The following is a 25,694-nucleotide window of genomic DNA, read 5'->3' on the forward strand; positions in this document are numbered from 1 at the left end:
ATCACCTGCGTGTAGAGAAGGTGAATAGCTGGCAAGATCCTGAGCCATCCGTTAGCTTTTGTTAGCTGTTAGCAAGTTATTTAAAAATAGAGCTTTGTTTTCCCAAGGGTTTAGGATCCTCCTGTGTGGGAGAATGGGCTTGGAGGGTCCCTCAGGCTCTGGAGATAGGGCGTCTTCACCCAGCACTGCCAGCCAGTCCCCTGGTGACTGTAGGTCAAGATAATTTATCCTGAGGGCTGCTGGCCCCAGGGGAGGGAGGGAGCCACTGGAGAGGCTGACCTAAATGCAGGCCTTGTCAGCTTGTTAAAAGGTGGAGGATGAAGGGAATACTGGCAAAGCTGCTGGAGAACACAGCGGATGCTTGCTTGGAAGGCGTGTTGGAGTCAGGTGACTCATAATTGTCTTCCAAGTTCAGGTTGCTCCCAGTTGTGTGAAAATGATATTCTTAGCCCCTATCTCCTGGTCATTTTAGGGTTAATGAAGTTTAGTATTTTAAAGTAATCCCCCAACTTGAAATGCAGGCCCCTGGACAGAGTTGGGATGGGCAGACACCTGGCCAGAGACTCCTCAGATACCTTCCTCCGGGTGCAGGCACACTCCATGACGTTGGACAGGAGAGCTTTGCCCCTGCATGTCTTCAGTCCCCTTAGCGTGGGAGTGTGGTGGCTCATCCTATAGTCCCTTGCATGATGCTTTTGCATAGCAAGTGTTCTGTAAGCAGTTACTGTTGAGCACAACTCCCTCCAGTGAGGCTTTGCATGTATTTTTTTTCATTTGTCTCTCTTCCCTTTGTGTTACTCTAACACCTTCAGGAGACTTGGTTTGAATGTGGCTGACCTATAAGTGGCATGTGGAGGTCTGCTGGCCTCTTGTCACCACATGATTGTTGGGGGCAGCTGTGGGGCAAGTTGGTTTCCCACCATACTTGGTAAAGATGTCTACTTGGGAGTAACCTGTGGACCAGGAGCACTGAAGGGACAGGTGGAGAAATGACTGTTAGGAGGGTGTTCTCTGGTGGGTTTGCTTGGATAAAGGTGAAGGTCTGGAAGGGGCTACCTGGGAAGTGATAGCATGTTCTCTGTCCCTCCTTCATATTTCCTTCTGGTGTCTAGACACATAGCCTTTGGGAAAGGGTCATGTCTTAGACCTCCTAAACTGCTGTAACAGAACATCCTAGAGTAGGGGGCCAAAACATTGATTTCTCATGGTTTGGAGACTGGAGGGGCCAGGATCTGCTGTCTGGTGGGGGCCTGTTTCGGGGTTAGCCATTGTCTTGCTGTGATGTCACATGGTGGAAGGGCCAAGGAAGATCTCTTTGGCTCTCTTATAAGGATACTTGTCCCAAAGGCCCCACCTCTGAATACCATCATATTGGGTATTAGAGCTTAATGTGAATTTGGGGGGCAAAAACATTGAGTTTATAGTTAAGTATGGGTAGTTAACTGGGTTAACCTAGTAACTAATATCAAACCACTATAGTGTCTGGCTACTTGAAGGGCTTGCTGGGACACTGCCCTGTTATCTCTCTCCATTACTGTCTGCCCCAGTGTGGAATCGACAGAATGGAAAGCAGGCATGCCTTTGGAGACTGCCCAGCTGGGCTATTGCCCAAGGGTGGAATAGGTGCTTTGCCCCACACTGAGGCTCATCCTCCTGGTACAGAGGCTCATGCCTCTCCATGCCTTCTCTCAGTGCCAGCTCCCTCAAGGCCAGGTTTCTCCAAGGACCTGGGAGAGTGGCAAATGTCTGTACAGAAGGAGTGGCAGTCATTCAAGCAGTCATCCATTCGTGGGCTCCAGGGGAGAGTCTGGCAGGTATTTCCAAGTGAATGAGATTTCTCCATCCTGGGGCTAGAGAGTGGGCTCTGCCCAGAGGAAAGGAAATTAAGAGGGTTTTCATCACTCAGAGCTAACTTTATTTATTTTTTTTAATGTTTATTTTTGAGACAGAGCATGAATAGGGGAGGGGCAGAGGGAGAGAGAGGGGGACACAGAATCAGAAGCAGGCTCCAGGCTCTGAGCCATCAGCCCAGAGTCCGACGTGGGGCTCGAACTCACGGACTGCGAGATCGTGACCTGAGCTGAAGTCGGACGCTTAACCGACTGAGCCACCCAGGTGCCCCAGAGCTAACTTTAAAGTGGCGGTAGGAAGACCATGATTGGTCGGAGGGGCCCCGCAGGTAGACTGTGTTACCTGGAGGTGTGTGGCAGAATCCTGTGGAGAAACAGCAGCTACAGGCTAAGTGTGGCATATTGTCCTGGAATGTGAATCTTAAACATTTTTGGGAAAACTGAAATAACATAGACACAAAGGTGAAGGGGTTTTAAAACCAGATACAAAATTCACTAGCTGCTTTTACTAGACTTTTTGTGGAAACAACACCCATTTAGGAAAACACCTACTGGTACAGCCTGATGACTGTCACATACTGAACCCACCCATGACCAGCCCCTGATGGAGAGCGAGAACTTTGCACACCGGAAGTTTCCTTTGTGTGCCTGTGCAGTCACCATACCCTTTCCAAGAGTAAGTGTATCTTGATTTCCAGCATTGTCACTTACTTGCCTTTGCTTGTTCTTGAAGTTTATATAAATGGAATAATTTCGTATGTATTTGTACATCTGCATTCTGTTTTTTTTAACCTTTATTTTTGAGACAGAGCATGAATGGGGGAGGGTCAGGGAGAGAGAGGGAGACACAGAATCAGAAACAGGCTCCAGGCTCTGAGTGGTCAGCACAGAGCCCGACGCGGGGCTAGAACTCACGGACCGCAAGATCATGACCTGAGCCGAAGTCGGATGCTGAACCGAGTGAGCCACCCAGGCGCCCCTACATCTGCATTCTTTTACTTGATGTTGTGTTTAGGATTTTTTTTTTTTTTGGGGGGGTCGCTTGTGCTTGCAGTTTCCTCATTACTGTTGTACTGTAAGGTAAATATACTGGAATTTATTTGCCCATTCTAATGAATGGATATTTGAGTTATTTCCAATTCTTGGTATTAAAAACAATGCTGCAGGGAATAGTCTTGTACCTATCTTTGGGTAATCATTTTTATGCATTTTTAAAAATCACTTAAATTTTTTTTTAATGTTTATCTTTGAGAGAGACAGCATGAGTGGGGGGTTGGGGAAGCAGAGAGAGGGAGACATGGAATCTGAAGATCTGAAGCAGACTTCAGGCTCTGAGCTGTCAGCACAGAGGCCGACGTGGGGCTCGAATCCACGAATTGCAAGATCGTGACCTGAGCTGAAGTCAGACGCTTAACTGACTGAGCCATCCAGGCATCCCCTTACTTGTATACATTTCTGTTGGGTATACGTCCAGAAGTGGAATTGCTATCTCACAGGGGATGTTGTGTTCAGCCAGAGATAGTACCAAGTAGGTTTTCCAAAGTGGTGGTGCCTGTTTGCGCGTCCATGAACGGTGTATGAAAATGCCAATTGCTTCGCATCCTTGGCAACACTTCTATTGTTTTAGCTATTTTCAGTGTATATCCTGGTGGTGTTATGGTAGTAGTTTTTTTGTTTTTTTTGTTTTTTAATGTTTGAGAGAGATTTGGTGGGGGGGGGGGTGCGGCGGGTAGACAGAGAGGGAGACACAGAATCTGAAGCAGGCTCCAGACAGAACTGTCAACACAGAGCCTGAAGTGGGGCTTGAACCTGCTGTGTGATCATGACCTGAGCTGAAGTCGGGTACTCAACGGACTGAGCCACTCAGGTGCCCCAATATCTTTTCTTAATTTGTGTTTCCCTGGTAGCTAAAGTTGGGCCCTTGTTCAAGCTATCATGTACTAGAAAGGTGAAATATTTCCATCAGGACTCTATTGGGCCACTCTAGGACTTAAGTAGAAACGTTGACTTTTGCCTTTAGAACCAGAATGTGTGCTAGATTCACTCACTGCTTACCCTTGTTCCTTCATTTCCTTAGTGCTTGTGTCCTTACTGCAGAAGGCTGTTAACACCCGAGTGAATAGATCCCTGAAGGTAAATTGTTGTAATTTTGACCCATGGTTATCACTTTTGGAGAGAGAGAGGAGGTGGTGATCTCTGGTTAGTATGCTATTGCTTGGAGTTAATGTACTTTTCCCCACTTCTATTTGTCTTTCCTCTTCCCTGCCCCCCCCCCCACCACTCCCTTCTCATCTTCCTCTTTTCATCTTCCTCTCTTTGCCTCTTTTGTCCTGAGGCAAGTCCTACCTCTCCAGTACCTAGTGCCCTTTATTGTCAGGGTGTTGGAAGGGAACACGGTGTGATGCCCATTGCTCCCACCTTAAGTGTGTAAGCTCAATCTTTGGCACCTCTTTTGCAACTAAAGAAAAAAGAACCGTCCTGCCAAACTTTTCTCTTTGTTGTCCTCATAGCTATGGCTGCATTTGAGACTGTTTTTTAAATGAGATCATCCAAGAGCTGTCAGTGGAGGGTTATCGGGGGTTGAGGCATTCTTGGATGCGTATTGCAATTTGCACTCAACCTTGCTGAACCAAAGCCTAGTCCTTCTGATCATTCTGTGGCATGGCATGCGCTGGCATGATGTACATTTACTGTTAGAACCACACATTGTCCCCGATATTTCTCCTGGGAAACAGGTGTTGGTGGTAGGAAGGAGTACTGAGAGGTGGAAGTCTTTGGCCTGGGTTTCTGGCCCCATGCTCCTGTTATGGATGAAAGCTTGTCACTCTTAAATCTAAATTGAGGGTCAGCAGCTTGTTTATAGGGGACTTAGGTTTCCTGTCCTGGGGTCCTCTCCTTTTTGGTGCCACTTCTCTGAATCAGAAGCCTAGAGCTCTTGCCCTTTCTCAGGAAATGCAGTGTAGTGTGGTAGGAGAGGAAGGGACCTTGGACACCCTAGGATCTAGGCTTACCCTGCTGTTGCTGCATGAGAGATCTGCCTGCTATGGGATGCAGCCCCCTGCCCCCCCCCACACTGCTTTAATAGAAATGGGGAACACAGTGCTTCATGGGAAGGGTTAAGAGGATTAAATGACAATGGACAGAAAAGACCTGGTATGATGACTAGGATGGTGCTCAGAAAAGTCCCCTTTTAAAAATTGAAAGAAGGGAAACAGACTAACCCATGCTGTGGAATTAATGCTACTACTCCTTTGTATCTGCCTCCCCCCTGCTCCCACTCCTTACTATCTAGTAGATGCTTAAAACTTGGGACTCCTCTGTCTGTGCATGCATCTGAGATCGCTTCTTTCATTCTCCATCCTGCCTCTTCCCTGTGAAGCCTCCCCAGACCCATGGGATCCAGAGATTTCTGTCCCTTCTGAACCTTAGCACTGGGGCAAGAACAATTGGAATGTTCCTATTCTGTCCCCAGATGAAGCACCTTTGCAGATTCGGTCCCTCTGCAAACATTTGGCCATCTGTCCTATACCAGATACTGTTCTCGGCCCTGGGGATGCAACCATGACCCAAGCAGATAGGTCTCTAGCCTGCTGGAACCTACATTGGTGAGCTGGAGGACCAGCAAGTGGTGAACACACTCATTTCAGATAAACATAAAGAAGAGAATACAATCAGTGGTATGGTAGAAAAGAGTCTGTTGGATTAGTTGGTCAGGAAAGATTCTTCAGAAGGGAGGGGATAATTAGGCTGGGATTGACCAGACCAGGCACAGACACAGAGGAATGGAGAAGGGTTGCAAATTCAGAGATGCAAGAAAAGAACAAGGAGGGTGTGTGACTGGAGTGCAGTATGCTGGGGGGATGTGGTAGGCATGGTAGGAGGACATAGGGTGTGGCTGCTTCCATGAAGAGTTTGGATTCTATTTCTGATGCAGGGGAGTGGCATGATCTACACTTACCTGTTGAGAGAATGATTGACAGAGGTTGAGCTTAGAAGCAGAGACCAGGAAAGGGAGTAGAAACAGCCCAGGAGAGAAGGGAAGGGCCATGGTAAGTGGGGACGTGCCTGACCCAGGATACCTTCTGGAACCAGGGCTATGGGACTTGCTGCTTGGTGGGATGTGGGTATAATGGACAGAAAGGCAGCCAGGACAACTTGGAGGCTTTTGGCTTGAGCAACCAAGTGGATTTGGAGGTGGTGTTTTGTGAGATGGAAATGACTAGGAGAGAAACGGGTGAGTGATAGGCTAGAATTCAAAAGTTCTATTGGGGCTTTTAAACTTTCATTAAAAGTATTAGGTGCCAGAACAAAGACCTGAAGTTTGAATATGTGGGTCTAGATCTCAATGGAAAGGTCAGGACTGTTCCGTGTATGGGACTGTGCCCCAAGATCACATCGGGGGTGTGTGTATGTGCGTTACGTATGGTGCGGGGAGATAGCTGAGAGGCAGGGTCCCCTCCATCATTTACAGGTAGATGGAGGAGGACCAATAAATTCAACAGTGAAGAGAAGTTGCCAGGAAAGGGGGAAGACCAGGACTGTAGTCCAGGAAGCCAAGATGTCTTGGAAACCTGGCTCCTGACAGCATATTTGTGTAGAGGAGGATTTTTCACTCTAAGCTCATGGTTTGATTTCAGCTGCTTAGCCTCCAGAGGTCTTCTGCTTACCTTGCCAGTTCCATCTGGGTGCAGAGTATTGTTAAGTGATTAAATTGATATAAATTATTCACTATCCTATCTTTTTTAATGTTTTTATTCTGCCATCTGGGCACCCTTTACTCAGTGCTGGGCTTCAGCACTAGGTGCCAAGAATAGCAATGATAACAATTAGCATTTGTATCATACTTGATAGCTGTACTCCTACTTTGTCTTACGTTCCCCACCCAAGTGACCTAGACATTTTTGGCTGCTCCTGGGTAAAGGATTAGGTGACAATCCCCTTGGCTAGGAATTAAGTCCTTTGCTATGATAGGGCTGTAACCTGTCTTTGAACTTCTCGCTCACCATGCAAACCCACATGCCCATCGGCTTCAGCCCAGTGGATGGCCTTGTACTTGCCTGCCTGGAGTATCTGCCCATGTTTCACACCTGCATCTGGTCCTGCAGGGCACGTTCCCTGCTGGGGTTCCTCCTGAACTGCAAGCCAGAGTGAGGTCCCATGTCAGCATGTCTGAAGGCAGGTAGCACTCACTAGATTGAATCCCGTGCTTAATCTCTGGAACCCTGACTCCTGCCACTTACTTTTAATTGATGACTAATGTTTACTTTTTAAGGCTCAGTCTGCTTAGCTATGCTGTTAGCTTCCCGAGGGCAAACATGTCTTAGAAGATTTGCTTGCCACCACGGTGCCTAGCAATGTCCTTCTGGGGCCATATGACAGTCTGGTTGGATTTCATCTCCTTTGATGCCCTTGCGAGGTAGGACAGGCATTTCCCACAAATGAGGAAGTGAGGACGCAGTTAGTCTGTCTTGGGTCACACAGCAGTTGGTGACAACTGTTGGGACCAAATTTTAAACCACGTTGCACTTTTCACTCTTCCTCAGACCATAGTTCCTGAACACAGAATCATTCATTGATTGTTGTCTCCTACATAAATCATGGTGCTTCTATATGAAGATGCATGACAGACTTTGGACCAGATTGCCTCCGCTTGTAAGAGCCTCAGCTGGACTGTGGTCTCTTTCCTCTGTCCTTGCTGGTCACTGCAAATGCTGCAAGTACTCTTTTTGACCTTTTTTGTTTCTGGTTATGTAAACTACAAAGGTGTTATGGCTGCCACTTGCCTGGGCAATGGGAGTTCCCTACTCCCCCGTGGCACGAGTTCCCACAGGGCTGAGAGGAATGTTTTCTGGAGCCCACCAAGAGGTTCTTGAGAGGAGGCCCTGAAGAATTAATGTGGTGTGGCTGTGCCAAGGAGACCTTTGTGACCTCTGGTTCCTTCTGTTTGCCTTTAGCCTAAGCCTTGTGGAGGGTGCTCATTCCTAATGATGGAAGATGAATGGCCTGTAACACAGCACATTCTGGAAGTCAGCTATTGATGTCCCCCTTGTTGACAGAGCAGAAGCTTGGGACTTTGTGGAAAGTCTTTGATGTTCCCCTATAACTGTTATGCCTGGGCTAAGGATCTTGCTCTCCACCTCCTTCCTTTTAGCTTTAGAGAAACCCCAAACCCCACATTTAACACCCCCATGCCATCAAAGCATTCTGAATTTTCAGGATCCAGAAATTCCCACGGAACCAGGAGTTGTGGCAGATGAGACCTCCGAAGTACAGGAGCTCTGGGTGTGCTAACTCTGCAGAGAGAAATGCAGCATCGTCAGACCTCCCTGCAGGAGTCCAAAGACAAAGCTGCTCATCCTCATGCCCAGATGTTCCCAAGCTGGTGACGGCCTTGTGCCGATGGGTTATTTAGATGGTACTATATTTAGCGTTTCTGGTGGGGAGAGGCTGTGGTTTATTGCTATGAGAAGCAAGAATCTGTAACTGTAGAGTATGCCTTCATCCATTGAACCAACACACACTGAAAAAATACTTTGCAGGCAATATTCTATATGCATGGGACATAAAGATAAATATTTTATTCCTACCCTAGGGACTCAGCTATACAAGGGGATGCAGTGCAGTTGAGAGCTGTTATAGTGAAAACGGGGGAGAGGCCACTCAGGCCAGCAGGAATACTGAAGCTCCACAAAAGCAGCAATATTTAAGCTGGACCTTTAGAAGGTGAATAGTGGTGGGGCAGGTGGAGGGAGGGGAGGGAGGCAGAGGAAGAAGCCTGGGCACAGGCAACAGGATGTTTTCTGTTTTGTTTTCGATGAAAACTCTAGAGCAAAGTTCCTCAGCCACGGCACTGTTGATATTTGGAGCTGGGTAACATTTTGTTAGGGGCTGTCCTGTGCGTGGTTGAATGTTTGGCAGCATCCCTGGCCTCTACCGACTAGAAATCACCCCTCCCCTGCCCAGTTGTGACACCAAAAATGTATCGACATTGCCACATGTCCCCTAGGGACTGTTTTGTCCATCCTCCCCACTTTCGTGCCCCCCCCACCCACCCAGTTGAGAACTGTTCCAGAAGCAGACAGACTAGAAAATAAGTTGGAGTAAGAAGAAATCAGAGACAGGACATGCAATTAAGAATAGGTTGTAATATTTCACATAAGCGAAGTCCTGAACTAAGGCGACAGAGCAGGAATCAGGAGGTTCTAAGGAGGTGTCAACAGTAACAGGCATGTTCTAGGCACCTGAATGAATGTAGGTGAGTCTGTTGGTGACTGACTGGAATCCCTCAGGTTTTCAATATTGGATAAGGCTTGGGGGGATGGAAGGAGCACTGGACAAGGGAGTAAGCACTGTTCCTGGGTCGATTGTTTTTTAGGGGCTTGAGTTGGCCAAGTCCCTCAAGTTGCGTGGATCTCAGGGTCCTTCACATGTAAAACGGGTCTATAAGAGTACCTGTCTTTCAGTGTTTTTGGACCCAATTCCAACCTTCCACACAACACTAAGTAATTCTTAGAAACTATCAGGATGTCAGAGAATTCAGAATTAACAACAAATCCCACAGGTTAAGGGTTCAGTCCTACAAGACTTCAGATACCAGTTGCAAGCACCAGACTGTTACCTGTGCTTCTGACTGCCTGGCTACAGGCCAGGTTCCAATGACCACCTCCTTAAGTTAGATTAACTTGCTAGAGTGGCTCACAGAACTTGAGGAAACACGTAAGTATGTGCATCAGTTTATTAAAGGATGTGATGAAATAAAACAATACCCACATAAGGAGAAACATGGGTCAAGATACCCAAAAAAGGAGCTTCTGTCTTTGTGGACTTGGGGCCTGGCTCGATGGCATGTGAGAGCATTATAGTTCTCCCAGCATGGAAGCTTGCCAACAACAAGCCAAAAAAACTGTCCTCTGAGGTTTTTATGGAGGCTTCAGTACATAATCATGATTACTAAGTTATTGGCCATTGGCTAACTAAGTCTCCAGACCCTCTCCCCTCCCCGATGTTAGGAGCGAGACTCCAAGTTTTAACCATCTAATCACATTGTTGGTCTTCCTGGCAGCCAGCCCTCATCTTTAGGTGGTGTCCACAGGTCACCTACTGACACGAGACACATTTAACCTCTCATTAAGAAATTCCAAGAATCTTGGGACCTGTAAGCCAGGAACTATGGATGAAGACCAAATATGAGAAATGTATTTTGGTCCTCTTGAATGATCAAATAAGTACTTCTTAGAAATCGCAATATTGCACCTGTGCTTCCTATCCCATGGAATTCAAGATTTCATGCTTGGGGAAACCCCTTGAAACCTGCCATACACTTGCTAAACGAGGAGGACTTTTCTAGCTGTAGAACACTTAAGAGTGAGGGCAGTGGGGATGAGCATATGTGAGACGTCGGTGGAGAGGGAAGGCAGTGGACAGGGTGGTGCCTCCAGCTGTGGGCTTGTGGATGATGAGGCTAGACAACACAGCTCATGAAGCCCTTGAATGTGGGCGCAGGACGTTGGGACTTGGCAGGGAGGAATCTGCTGGTGTGGTGATTCACATCTCCACTGTGAGGGGTGGAGCTGTCACAACACGGTGCTGTTCTTCATCCTTCTGTCAGCAGAAAAAAACAGACTCCAGAGCCAAGCGTTAACCAAAATACGAAGGTGCTGTGGAAAATACAGGCAGATGGTGGATACAGCAGGAGAGGGATGGGCCAAGGAGTAGTCTATTGTGAACATCTGATTTTTTTTTTTCACCAGAGAACATTCTCTTTTCACCCATTTCCTACTGGTTATCAGGATACTTTTGGACTCTGAAGAGCAGTGGGTACTTAAGAGAGGCACTAATTGTCAGGAGGCCTTGTTTCCGTCACCTAAAGGAGAGAGCTTGTGATCAGAGGGAGGCCTTTCTGATGAGCCACCAACCAGGGATCTTTCTGCGGATGTATTCTGGGTCAATGCGAGAAGGTTGGTGCCACAGGCAGCCTTCTTGGGAAGCAAGGAGGTGCTTGATCAATGTAGGCATAGTATTGGAGCTTCTTTTAGTTCAGCCTACTCACTGGGAGAACCAAGGTCCAGAGGATTTGATTTGTTGAGAGATGTTCTATTTGGATACCAAGGGAGGACCCCACCCTTGATAACATGCCTATCAGACCCAACACACCTGCCACACCAATACGCGGTTGCCTTTGGCTGAGTACTTCCAGCGCCATGTTTCAGCTCTCTTGAATAAATATGACTCAGCCTGTGTCCAGAACTGGGATGGTTGCTCTTCTGTAGTTTGTTTGTTGAAGGTGGTGACTGTTTGAATCCCTTTTGTTGAAGGTATTGGGGTCATTCTGTTGTGATGTTTCCCAAGGTGCTCTGCTGTGCTGGGTCTCCAGGAAGGCCCTGGAACTGGTAAGGATCCCTGGGGAAGGTTCGAACTGTAGTCCTGGACTACACCCCTATTTTAACACCTAAATGAACCTGCAAAGAGTAAATGTGACTCCAGCTTTGTCCGAATTAGGATGATGGAACACTTTGTACGTGTACCTGGGAAGTGCACCTGTTAAAATAGGGATGTCACACCCACTGTTCATCCCCCAATGCATTTGCTTTAAAGCTTACTGGTTATCTCGTGTGTAAGACATTTGCATGAAAGTGAGAATTTTGTTGAGGAATGAGACCTCTATTGTCCTAGTTTCTGAGAAACTGAGAGCACAAGCAGGGGAGGGGCAGAGAGAGGAGGAGACACAGAATCCGAAGCAGGCTCCGAGCTGTCAGCACATAGCCTGATGCGGGACTTGAACTCATGAAATGCGAGATCATGATCTGAGCTGAAGTCGGATGCTCAACTGACTGAGCCACCTGGGTGCCCCATAAAATGTTGCCAGTTTTAAAAGCATTGTGTACAGAACACTTGTAGAACATGCTTGAATACCCAGTAAAGAAAAGCCCAAGACGAGAGGGTTTGTCACCTTTCCTTGGGGGGTTGCTGCATTAATAGCAACAGTGAACTTGGACCCTGAAAAATAGCCTTCCAGAGCAGCACCACTCACCTGATAGTGTGTGAGCACTGCTCAGCTAAGGTGAAGAGGCAGCAGACAGAGACTGCCACTCTCATGTCCAAAATGAGGTCTAGCAATGCATTTACCTATGTACAGTTTCAATGGGATGTGCTGGTGATCCCCTCATTTCATTACCTCCTCAAATGGTTTTCCATGATGCCTGCATGAGGGTGGAGGAGGGAAGTTTTTGGTGCAGAAGATGAACCTATCCTCACTGAGATGAAACTCCTCCCCTGCCCCTTAATCCTTTAGAGAGTAAAATGTTCATTTCACACCAGTCACGTCAGTTCTTAGCTTTTTCTCTAAAACTCTGTCTTTGCTGGGTGACCCCATAGAGACTCAAGCTTAGGTGTTCTTTCAAGCTGTACCCCTGCTTTTCAGCCAGACCAGAAGTGACCTTGTGAAGTGTGTGAAACCACATCTAAATTAGTCTCTCAAACACAATCACTTGGCACAGAGGGCCTGAGCTAACCGTGATCATTCCTAGACCATCTGTGGCCATCTGACAGCAGGTTTGGTTGGAGAGTTTTAGTGAGTGTTACTGCCAAAGAATGGTTCACTTCCAAGTAGTAGGGTGCTGACGGCTGCCCCGTGATTGCTCGCAACCCCAGGATGAAAATTAAAGGCATTGCTTTGAGGTCTTTGGTTAATGGTGATTCAGGTAGCAGACACCCATTTACCTTCCTAACTTGGAAGTCAGAGTCTGTTTCATGGCTGCTATTCAGTGAGAATGTGTGTTGGTTTCAGAATATTTTTTCCCTTCCTTCTGAGGTCCCAGCAGTGAAGATGCTATTGTGCCTGTTTGCCGATGTACTCAGATTGAACATTCCCTCTTGATTCTCAATTAAACTTCTCTGCTCTCTAAGACCATGAACAAGTTCCCCATTGCAAAATACAGCAGAAAAAAAGTTGGAAGAGCTGGATTGGATAAAGGTGAAATATATGAATAAAGAGATTTAGAAGCTGTATGAGTAGCATTAAGGTATGGTGGAAATGGTATTTCAGTTTGGAATGGTAAAGAACTGAGTAAATGAAGTAGTAAGAGTAATAGCAAAAGAAGAATTTCAAAGACTGTTTTTTTGGGCCTAGGGACAGGATAAATGGTCTCCCTGATTTCATTTGCATTGTGAGTGTTCACGCGAGGACGGGAAGGATGCCTGACAGAAGATCTAACTATCTTCCTGTTGAGGGTTCTTTTTCCTTGTAGGTCAGTTTGTAAGTACAGGCCTTTTTTATTTGACTATAATTGACACACAGTCACACCCATTTCAGGTGTACTTAGTTTATACATTAAGCTGTGTTCATCACAAGTGTAGCTACCGTCCATCCTGATACGTCACTATTAGAGTATTGTTGACTGTATTCCTTCTGCTGTTCCTTTCATTCCATGACTTATTCCATAATTGGAAGTCCATACCACCTCCTCCCTTTCACCCCTTTTGCCCGGCCCCCCACCCCCTCCCTTCTGGTATCCATTGGTTCTCTGTAGTGGTCTGATTTTGCTTTCTGCTCATTTTTTTTTTTTAAAGATTCTACATGTGAATGAAATTATATGGTATCTTGGACTTACTTCACTTGGCATAATACTCTCTAGGTCTCTCCATGCTGTCACAAATGGCAAGATGTCATTCTTTTCTATGGCTGTGTGATATTCCAGTGTGTGTATATACCACCTTTTCTTTGTCCATTCATCTGTTGATGGGCACGTAGGTGGCTTCTGTATCTTGGCTGTTGCCAATTTGCACTATTTGCAATAGTGCTGCAGTGAACGTAGGGGTGTGTGTATTATTTTGAATTAGCGTTTTTGTTTTCTTTGGGTAAATACCAGCAGGATTATTGGATCATATGGTGTTTCTATTTTAATTTTTGGAGGACCCTCCATACTTTTTTTTTCACAGTGGCTGCACCAGTTTACATTCCCACCACTGGTGCGTGAGTGTTCCTTTTTCTCCACATGCTCATCAACACTTGTTTCTTTCATTCTAGCCATTCTGAGAGTTGTAAGGTGACAGCTCCTCATGGTTTGGATTTGCATTTCCCTCATGATGAGTGACGTTGAGCATCTTTTCATGTGTCAGTTGGCCATCTGGATGTGTAAATACTAATATTATTCAGTTAGACCACATCCCTCTTTGTATTTAAAACCCATGTACAGTTTTCCATTGGTTATAGAATAACCTGAACATCCTGTAATGTGACTTCCACGAGCCTCCTGCACATCTCAGTCACTGGAGCCCTTGCCCTCTGAGGTCTGCAGCTCGCCCATACTGACTTGCAGCTTTTCAGTGGGTGCTACTCCTCCCTGTCCGAGGCTTGTCTGCAGCTGACTTTTTAGCCTAGAATGCTCCTCCCTCCCCACCAGGCCTAGCCAACTCCTTGTCCATGTAGGTTTCATCTTGGAACTTGCTTTTTCAGCAAAGCTTTTCCTGTGATGGCCTGGACTGGGTGAGGTCCCATGTTGTGAATGTGCTGCTGAGGGAGTTGGGACCACCGGAGTAGATGAATTGCGCAATGTGCTTGGGTATCTCTGAAGATGGGGACATGCCCTTTCCCTCTGCTGTGTGTCCCAGCATCTTGCATGCTGCCTGTCATGTGGTAGGTGTTCCGTAAATCCTTATGAACAAATGAGCTAGAGTCTATTTTCTTGTTGGTAGGCCTTGCAGCTTATGGGGATATGCAACAGTTGAATATCTGTTGAAGAATCTCAAGATGTGTTTGACTACTGGGGGGAGGGGAGGCTGACATGCTCTGAGCTGTGAAAGAAGATGGAGAGCTGGCTTCAGTCCCAAATGCAAATGTGTAAGGCATTTAAATTCTAAGTTGGATGGATCTCTTATAGGCAAAGCAAGAACAGGTCAGCATACTCACGTGTTGGGGCAGTTCCCAAAAATTTCCCTGGAAAAGAATGGTTCTAATGCATTTTCTCAGTTAACGTTGTTCTGTGAGGTTGTGTTTGCAGAAGAGGGCTTAGCTTGAAATGACTTCGCTGTTGGCTTTTGTTGCTTATAGAGGTCAGAGTGGAACAGGTTTTAAATTAAAAAAAACAAACAATGGACTTACCTCTTAGTCTAGGGCTGATAGACTTTTTTTTTTTAATTTTTTTAACGTTTTATTTTATTATTTTTTTTGGGACAGAGAGAGACGGAGCATGAACGGGGGAGGGGCAGAGAGAGAGGGAGACACAGAATCGGAAACAGGCTCCGGGTTCTGAGCCATCAGCCCAGAGCCTGACGCGGGGCTCGAACTCACGGACCGCAAGATCGTGACCTGGCTGAAGTCGGACGCTTAACCGACTGCGCCACCCAGGCGCCCCCATGATAGACTTTTTAATAAGTGTCACTGTGATTAAAAATTAAGACTGTTTCTCTGGGGAGAGAAATATATTAGTCTTTGGTGGTGGAGAGCAGGAGTATATACCTACATAGCGAAAGAGAAGAACAACTATCCAGTGATGGCATCATAAATGGAATTTATTTTTAAAAAAATTTTATTTTTGAGAGAGACAGCATGAGTGGGGGAGGGGCAGAGAGGAGGAGACACAGAAGCCAAAGCAGGCTCCAGGTTCTGAGCCATCAGCACAGAGCCGGACGCGGGGCTTGAACCCACAAGCTGCGAGATCATGACCTGAGCTGAAGTTGGACGCTTAACCGGCTGAGCCACCCAGGTGCTCCCATAAATGGAATTTAGAAGTAAGAGTGCTTCAGAGAGCTTAGGTGGAAATGAAGATGTTGTGCTCTGGAAAACTGTCTTCAGTGACTTACATATGTGTGATAGGACTGTGGATTACTTAATTCACATACTTGATCCCTCTATGCAGACAGAGTGCCTATTCCAAGGACTATAGTCATGTTGCTGGAAGTAGGATTTTAACAAAGCATTAGCTGCTTGGTGGGGTCCTGGCATATATTTAGCGGCATGGAATGTACTAGCTTTGAGTAAATCTTTTTTAGCATCTTCAGCAAGTGTCTTTAGCACCTTACAGAACCAACTTGTCATTGACATGCAGGACTTTTGATGAATTTTCCAAAACTTCCACCTGAACACATTGCTTTATAGTGCCTCTAGTATAACTGCAGTTTCCAAGTGTACCGCTGGATAAAATGACTCAGCAGTGCTCCCTGAACACCACGTCCTTCCCATCTTGGTGTCAGTCTGTCACTTGAGGATGTACTGCTTAACCTTTTAACATCTGTAGAGCGGGAACTGCTAAAGTTGGCCTTCACCAGCCACATAGACATTTGCTTTGTTCCTTAGCTTCACATGTAGGTAGTGAATGTGAATTCAGACAGAATCGTGCCTGATCACACAATCAGGTGTCAGAGTGGAGCCTTTGCTCAAAAGTCTGGATTGAGGTGATGTTGTGTTGTAAGCATGTAAGAAAACAAAGATCAAAGATAGGCTTGTGATGACCAGTGACGGGAATAGGTAGATGGATCTTCCTTCTGATAAATTTGACTTTTTTGTTTCATTTATTTTTAATTTTATTTTGAGAGCACACATGCAAGTGGGGGAGGAGCTGAGAGAGGGAGAACGCCAAGGGGGCTCTGCATTGTCAGCCCAGATCCCGATGTAGGGCTCGGACTCATGAACCACATGAGATCGTGACCTGAGCCAAAATCAAGAGTTGGATGCTTAGCTGACTGAACCACCCAGGTGCCCCTTGTTTCATTTAAATAACAGGAAATATTGGGTTTTGTAACTTTGCTATTTAACTGCATTTAATCTGTTACAGAATGAAGCTAGCTTCTTAGCTCCCCCCTCCCCCCCCCTTCTGTCTTCCTTTACTCCACGGATGCTGAGTGGCTTTTTTCTATCCCAATCTCTCTGCATGAAGTTAAAGTTCTTCCTGGCATTCAGGTTAGCTTAGTTCTTTTTTAGGAAAGAACATGGAGCAAGTTCTGTAGAGATCTGGGTTGGGGCTCAGGGATCTACCTGTGGCCCAGAATATGCATGGCTTTTGAGTTGTCAGTGCTGGACGCACAGAAGATTTACATATAGTTCCCTTTGGTTGTAAGTTAGAGAGCTTCCCAGTGAAGAGCATTTGGGGGAAAAGGGAAGGTTATTACCAGTCTGGGAAGACTCTCAGGGGATGAGCAAACAGAGAAACCAGGAAGTAGGCATTAGTGCTGGAGGAGGAGGAGCTAAATTCAGGAGAGAAAGCAGAGGAGTTGGGCATGTGTTCCATGGTGCTTCGTGGTTCTGCTGGGATTATTTGCTTGTGTCTGTACTTCCCTAGAGTAGGTGTCTCCATGTCTCATTGAGGCCCCCTGGGCCTCAGTTCCTGCTGGCATAACAGTAACTACTGAGCCCTTACTGTGTGCTGCATGCTGTGCTAAATGTTTTCTATACGCCAGTTCATTTAATCTTAACAGCTCTAATGTGGAAGCATTTCCTCACTGGATAGATGGAAAATCTGAGCCTGAGCTAGAAGTTCAGGCCAGTACCTGATTGCTGAGTCTTTTTGGAAAAAAAAAATTCTGGAAATGTAGTTGACACAATGTTCCATTAGTTTCGGGTGTACAACATAACAATTAAGCAAGTCTATAGGTTATGCTCATCATAAGTGTAGGCTGTCTGTCACTGTTCAGTGCTATTACAGTACCATTGACCCTTTTGCCTATGCTCTACCTTTTATCATGACTTCCTCTTTCTATAGCTGGAAGCCCTACCTCCCACTGCTCTTCACCCATTTTGCCCATTCCTCCCCACCTGCTTCCCTCTGGCAGCCATCAGTTTTGTTCTGTTTATGGGTCTGTTTCTCCTTTATGGTCACTCCTTTGTGTTTTTTTGTTTTGGTTTCATACATAACTGAAATCATGTCATTTGTCTTGGACTTAGTTCACTTAGCATAATATCCTCTAGGTCCATCCAAGTTGACACAAGTGGCCACATCCTTTTTATGGCTGTATAATCGTTATATATATGAACCACATCTTTCTTACCTATTCATCTATCAGTGGATACTTAGGCTGTTTCCATATGTTGGCTATTTTAACTAATGCTGCAATAAACATAGGGGTGCATCTGTCTTTTTGAATTAGTGTTTTGTTTTCTTTGGGTAAATATCCAATAGTGGAATTAGTGGATTACATGGTATTGCTATTTAAAAAAATTTTTTTTCATGTTTAATTTTGAGGGCAAGAGCAAGCAGGGGAGGGGCAGAGGGGGATGGACAGAGGATCTGAAGCAGGTTCTGTGCTAACAGCACGGAGTTCGAGCTCGAACTCGCGAACCATGAGATCGTGACCTGGGCCACCCAGGTGCCCCTGGTATTTCTATTTTTACTTTTTGGGGGAACATCCATACTGTTTTCCACAGTGGCTGTGCCAATTTACATTTCCACCAATAGCACACAAGGGTTCCTTTTTTTCCACATTCTCACCAACACTACTTTGTCTGATTATAGCCATTCTGACAGGTGTCCAGGGATGGCTCATTGTGGTTTTGATTTGCATTTCCCTGATAATCTTCACTAATCAGTGATGTTGAGCCTCTTTTCACGTGTCTGTTGGCCATCTGTATTGCTCCCTGGAAACATACTCAGGTCCTCTGTCCATTTTTAAACCATTTTTTTTAGTGTTCTATAAGTTCTTGATATCTTTTGGATGTTAACCCCTCAGATGCTTAAATCTTAACCTCCTTGCTCTCCAGTTCATCCAGTAGGAGCCCAGTATGAGGGAAGGGAAGACGCTCAGCAACATACTGGTTGGGGGATATTCATGACTTTGTCCCCTCCAGTTTAGGGGTTTAATCACCAGGCCTGGGTTCAGGATGCACCTGGTGTCTGGGCCCATGAACGTGATCTTCAGGCCTCTAATGTGGGAGAGGATAGTGGGTGGTCCTGCTTGGATAGGTGGAAAAAGTCTAGTCTTTGTCTTGCAGACTTTATTATGTAGAAGGATGAAATGTGACCCATTTCCTCCTATAAGGGCAGTTAGCTGAGGTGTTCTCATGGTTCCTACAACAGGGCAGTACCTGCCAAAGTGTTTTCTTCCCTATTCATAGAAGTATTGTTTCAAAATGGACACCATTACACCAAACAGAGGACATCACTTATGACATCTCTGCAAAGTATGTGTGTGCTTTCCTAACCTCACTTGAAGAATGGAGCTATGGATATTTCAAATTTTTATGAGGAGTATGTGTTTTTCTGGCCTAGAGGGATTTGTAGCCTCTTAGCACTGGTTGTCTGCTTCCCCTCCTTGCACGTGATGCCTTGGGCTCCAGGCAAGGTTGGGGAAGCAGCTTGTGGTCCTTTGCCGGAGTGAGCCTTCCTGCCTCAGGCGGCATCTGAGCCCCAGGCCCTGCCTTGTAACATTTGTTGTTCTTTGGAGCCCACAGCCTATCCACTGATTTCAATCCTGGTGACTTTTGTTCGCTGATGCTGCTTTCTGTGATCAGGCTGGTCTTGTGTGGAGAAATGTGGATTCTGTGTTGCTTGAGGGGTAGAGGCTGACCAACTTGACCTTACATCTTCGTGGCGTTCTGGCATGAAATTCGTGTCCTGAGCAAATGCTATGGAGTATTGTCAGTTTTAGCAAAAGGGACTCCCCTTGCACCCCCAACCAGAGCCCTGATTTTTTAATCCTAGAGCAGAGATCTCCGTGCCTACTAACCGTGACAGCATGTCACTGCGAAGGGTACAGCTGTGAACAGGCAGGCAGTGTGCCGGCTCCTGGTGCCCTAACACGGGGAGGAGGGGACGGGCAATTTATCCAGTCAGCCACCAGGCTAGGCTGTGGGCTCCCCTCTAGTCCGTTCCCAGGAGACGGTGCCCACACTGCCTTGCTTCAAGTTTCAAGGCTATGTTGCAACCCAATCTTCAGTCTCTGATTCTTAAAGTACCTGGTGGCTTAACTTGGCACGTCCCTGTAAGTGGCTGTATGTACTCGTTTTTGTGTGTGCTTGCAGGACGCTTTGCCTGTGTCAAATATACCCTCGGTGGGACCTGGGCTGCTGGAATCGTTAGCATTTCTCCACGAGGGGGCGACAGCAGAAGACTCGAGGTCACAGATTTCTCTGGTCATGGCTTTGACCCTAACTATGCACTGTGAGCTTGGGCAAGTTGTTCTGTGTTTTTCTACCCTTAGTGTTCTTCTCTGTGATACACAGGTGATAACCCTGCTGCTCTCCAGTTTTAAACTAAGATGAAAGGATTAAAGTACTTAAAGTTACTTATTTTAGTGTAAGGCTGTGGAGGTGGCACTATTAATAATTCTAGGGAGTGAATGTTCTCCTTTCCCCAAAGTCCATTTTGATTCTGAGGCTTCTTCTGAAACCATGATTTTTAACTCTGGCACATCCATTTGAAGCCTAAGAAAAAATACAGTGCTTGGGCTCTACTCTGAGATCTTAATTACTCAAGTGTGGGACATGGGCATTGGGGTTTCTTTTTTTTTTTTTTTTTTTTTTTTTTAAAGATCTGCAGATAATTCTTAAATGCCAGCCAGCATTGAGAATCCCTTCTCTCAGGGTTTTGAACTTTAGGCTAGATCCATCTGATGATTTTTAGGCATGGCATGGCTATCTATGAACAACAATTTGCAGGACATTGAAAGGATCCCAGTAACCTGGAGGAAATCCCTTAGGCCTGCTATTTTCCTGTTCCCTAATTCTCTGCGGGGTCCCATTCCGGATCCCACTCCTGGCCTAGGATTCCTAGATGAGTGTATACTATTACCACTGTCGCTGTTGCCTAAGGCTTGTAATTCTCTGATGCTGTGGGATTACATTTTATTCTTGGGACCACATCCTGAGATACATCTTTTTACCTGCACTGTACAGCTGAGGAAACCAAGACTCAGAGCCACTCATCAACTTACTCAGGCTAGTAAGTGTGCTTAGATTCTTACCCAGGCTGTCTGGCTGTAGAGCCCACGCAGCCATGCTCCTGTACTGCATCATGATCCATGCAAACGGGTAAATGTGATTCCCTTCTCGACAGGGCATTTATATTTTAGCAGGGGATCTCTGGAGATTATTCTTGGATCCTGAGCTAAAGTGTTTTCGGGCTGGAATGTCCTGTTCAACCACAGGTGGGTAAGGAGAGACCTCTGGGCGCCTGAGGGTCCATGGTGCCTGCAGATGAGTTACCAAATAAAACCCTAAGCCTGCTCACCTGCAAACTTGGGGGGCATCGGATGTACCTGTGGAGCTTTAAAAACCGCTGCCTGGTTCGCACCCCCCTTCCCCCTCAAGGATTGATGTAGTTGGTCAGAGGGGGGTTACCTAGCGTGGGAAGCTTTAAAAGCTCCTCAGGTGGTTGTAGGGTGCAGCTGGGGTAGAGCATTACTGCCATGGGCCATCACTGCCTCCAGCAGAGAGCTGCCTTTGCAGGCCCTACAGACAGGAGAGGGAGGAACCTGCGTCTGGAGAAGAGCTCTCCATGCTGATGCATCTCAATTCAGAGAACTCTGCCTTCTCCGGTTAATATGCGGGGCTCTTTCCAAAAGAAAAATCGCAAGTTTTTTTGGTAATTGGGTCAGATTGCTATCTCTTTAGATATGACGGAGTTAAACATTGTTAAAACGGGATAGTGACAAGTTCAGTGGCGCTATAATTGGGTTATGTGAGTCAGCTGGTCTTTCCTATAATCTGCCTCCAGGAAAGCTAGTAGTGGTCGGATTTGTTTGAAGGAATTCCTTGAAGGTGAGAAAGTGAGAGGCAACACAGAACCTTGGCTATGGGGAGTTTCTATCTGGCCTGTAGAATCGATGATTTTCTGTTAAAGGAATGTGTTTTATCTTCCTGTTTCTTCAGGCATTAGAAGTGCAGACCCATGCCAATAGAGCGTGTACAGGATACTGTTGGCGTCATCTGCAACAAAAACAGTTTATGTTAAATGGAGGTGAAATTCACATAACATGAAATGAACTATTTAAGTGAACAGTTCAGGGGCATGAATACATTTGCAGGGCTGTGTGGCCACAACCTCTATCTAGTTGGAGAATATTTCCATCACTCCAGCGGAAACCCCTTCCAAGTTCTTAGCCTGTTCACTTGACTGTTTACTCTGCATTGATCATGTTTTGCCTTGTTTGGGGGTTACAAAGGTAATGGATCTTCCTCAGGTGGGTAGGTCTGGGGAGGGAAGGGACAGTGATGTGGTGGTCGCTAAGTCAGCACATAAAGCAAAATTTGGTTAAAATTGTGCTTGGCAATCCTATCAATTGCTCATCAAGTGTGGCATGCGTGACATTGGGTAACTGAGCTCTGCTCAGTAATTTGTGGGCACTTTAAGCTGAGAATCCATGAAATAGGATAAAGGTGGGAAGGCCTGCTGCAGATGTTGCCCATCCTGTACCATCATAATGCAGGGTTTACCTCGTTCTGCTTTCACAGTGAGCTGCTCTCATCTCCGCGCATGGCCACATGTATCTTCATTGTGGACATGGAGGAAATGACAGCATCTAGCACGGAGTGGGCACATATTAGGTGCTCAAATGTTTACTTGATTTGAATCTAAAACTTGCTTGATCAGGTCTGTAATACACAAGGTCTGTTAAAAGGAGGAGCACTTGACCATCTATTTCCAGAGTTGGCATCAATCGTTGCTGCTTGCCCACCTGTGCTGAATAACTACCACTCTTGTTAGGAATTGGTCACAACACCCTTCAGAGTATATTTTTATGTGAATTATCTGCTCAACTAGATGGTACGTTCCTTAAAGTCAGGGTGTAGATCTCCATGTTTATACTTGATTACATGGTGCCTACCACAGTGTGTTTACCATATAAACCGGGTGCTTCATAAGTGCATCACTTACTGATTCCTGTCTCAGCACACGTGACTGAGCATCTGTTATATTGCTAGGGATACAGAGATGCCCAGTAGTATATTGGAAAGAGCTTGAAGTAGTGAGATGAAACTGATGTAAAAGAAATGCCTGCAGAACCGTAAAGTTAATCCTGGAAGGGGTTGCAGCACCTCAGAGTGGGTGAGGGCTAACCCAGGGAAGGTAAGGGTTCAGTGAGGACAGGGAACTGGGACTTGGATTCTGCTCACACGGACAAGTGAGGGAAGGTCATTTTGGACTGAGGAAACGACATGTATAAAGGGTGAGGGCAACGAACTTCACAGCGATGGTCAGATAGTAAACCTTTCAGGCTTACACAACCATCCTCCACATGCAGAAGCAGCCATAGACCATATTCAAATAGAATGTGCTGTTGTACTGATAAAATTTATGGACACCAAAATTTGACTTTCACGTAATTGACGTGTTATCATCTGGATAGCACCTTTTTTCCCCCTGCAAACCCTTTAACCATTTAAAGACCATTCTTAACTCCAAGGCTGCACAAAAACAGACAGTACATGAGATTTGGCCCAGGGCTATAGTTTGACTGACCCAGGTACAAAGGGAAGTATGAGCACAGATTGCAGGAGCAGAACAGCAAGTACTTAGGGTATGCAGTGATTCGGTGGGTGTGGGTGGAAGCTGAGATGCTACATTTCTTTTTTATTTTTTTTATTTTTTTATTTTTATTTTTTTTTTCAACATTTATTTATTTTTGGGACAGAGAGAGACAGAGCATGAACAGGGGAGGGGCAGAGAGAGAGGGAGACACAGAATCGGAAGCAGGCTCCAGGCTCTGAGCCATCAGCCCAGAGCCCGACGCGGGGCTCAAACCCACGGACCATGAGATCGTGACCTGGCTGAAGTCGGACGCTTAACCGACTGCGCCACCCAGGTGCCCCGCTACATTTCTTTTTTTAATTATTTTTTATTTTTAAAAATTTATATCCAAATTCATTAGCATATGGTGCAACAGTGATTTCAGGAGTAGTGCCCCTTCCCCATTTAGCCCATCCCCCCCCCACAACCCCTCCAATAACCCTTAGTTTGTTATCCATATTTGAGCCTCCTCTGTTTTTGTCCCCCTCCATTTTTATATTTTTGTTTCCCTTCATCTTTTCATAGGATTTTGTCTTTCTCTAATTTCACTTAGTATAATACCCTCCAGTTCTGTCCATGTAGTCGCAAATGGCAAGATTTCATTCTTTTTGATGGCTGAGTAATACTCCATTTTGTGTGTGTGTGTGTGTGTGTGTGTACACACACACACACACACACACCACATCTTCTTTATCCATTCATCCATCTATGGGCATTTGGGCTCTTTCCATACTTTGGCTGTTGTTGATAGTACTGCTATAAACATGGGGGGTGCCTGTGTCCCTTTAAAACAGCACATCTGTATCCCTTGGATAAATGCCTAGTGCAATTGCTGGGTTGTAGGGTAGTTCTATTTTTAATTTTTTGAGGAACCTCCATACTGTTTTCCAGAGTGGCCGCACCAGCTTGCATTCCCATGAGATGCTACATTTCTAACAAGCTCCCAGGGAATTGTGAGGCTGAGGTCCTCACAGCAGCAAAGATCTGAAGCATCATTCTAGTCCCCTTATAGCGCTGATCCTGTGCTGGGCTCTGTGGGATAGGAAAATGGAGAAAATCTTCTGCCTCAAGGTGCTTTTAGTCTATTTGGAGAGAAGAGATTTGTTTAAGTAGATGAGTGGACCCTCCCAGAATAAGAATTAAACAGCTAGTGCCAGGCAGTGAGCCTCCCTGATGCTGGGCGCAGTGGACAGGTGTGGCATATGTCAGGGGTCAGGCTGCTGGATCCCCTGTGTGGGTTGGGACTGGACCCCCTTGGCTTCCAGGATGTCACACAGCTTGATGTCCACATAGCATCATTATCTCTGCTCAGTTCCTATTGGGACTTTCTTCATTCTTCTTTGTCACTCTTCTCTTGAGCCTTTCCTGACACTTTTTATATGGAGTGGAGACTTTGAGGACTGTTTCTCGGGTGTGCTGTACTCCCTCTGCCTGGAGGGGAAGGCCCAGGAGCAAGCTCAGAGGGACAGGAACTGTAGGGAGGCTAAGGAAAGATCCCTCATCTGAAGCTTGGGGACAGGGCCATCAAAGTCCGTGGAGCTGGGCGGAAGATCGGCTTCCATCACAGCGGAGGAGGGAAGTTAGGACACCTGAGGGGAGTAGTGTTGACAGTTATCGTTGGCAAATACTGAAAGTTTGCTCTGGAGGTAGCTCAGAGCACTCTTAATGTCTTTCTCTCAAGCACTCAGGTACTGTAAAGCTCGATAGCATCTTCATAAAGATGCAGTCATTCCAGCAGGCTCACAGGCAGAGTGGAGATCCTGTGAGAACCTGATTCTTCATAATGCAAAAAATGACTCTGGCTTTGTATCCTGAGCTGGGACACCAGGGATGCAAATTGGTGGTGGTTTGCTTTCCCACTAATGAGTATTGATGAGTTGCTCTCGATACTGACCTAGAGACCAGTGCAGGCAGGGTCAGCCGGGCACCTGGGTGGCTCAGTAGTTGGAGCTTCTGACTTCAGCTTGGGTCACGATCTCACAGTTCGTGGGTTTGAGCTCCACATCAGGCTTTCCCAGACAGCTCAGAGCCTGGAGCCTGCTTCGGATTCATTCATTCTGTCTCTCTCTCTCTGCCCTTCCCTTCCCCAACCCCCCTCAAAAATTAATGTTAAAAAACAAAATGAAGGGCCAGTGACCATCTGGAGGAAAATACCATGTGAAAAAAAAAGTTGGGGGGGATGGCAGGACTAAAATTAAAGCCTGCCGGCTCCTTGTGCCCGGGCAGCTGACTGACCACAAGGTCAGGGCGTGGAGTCGTCACTCCACAAGGTTGGGTATACTGACCCAGGCACACATTCTGGCTGGCCTTTCAGTCCTAAGAGCTGTTCGTTTCAGGATTGCTGAGAAGGTTCTGTGGCCACGACACTGTGTGCGCGGGTGCACCCGTAGCCAGGTTGAAAGCAAAG

General features: G+C 46.2%; 1 protein-coding gene across 1 annotated transcript in view; it reads left to right on the plus strand.

The window, feature by feature from the left end:
- MYO5B (myosin VB) overlaps window positions 1-25,694 on the plus strand; it is a 340,809-nt gene that overhangs the window by 118,391 nt on the left and 196,724 nt on the right.

Source organism: Lynx canadensis, chromosome D3, assembly GCF_007474595.2.
Source record: "Lynx canadensis isolate LIC74 chromosome D3, mLynCan4.pri.v2, whole genome shotgun sequence".
NCBI lineage: Eukaryota > Metazoa > Chordata > Mammalia > Carnivora > Felidae > Lynx > Lynx canadensis.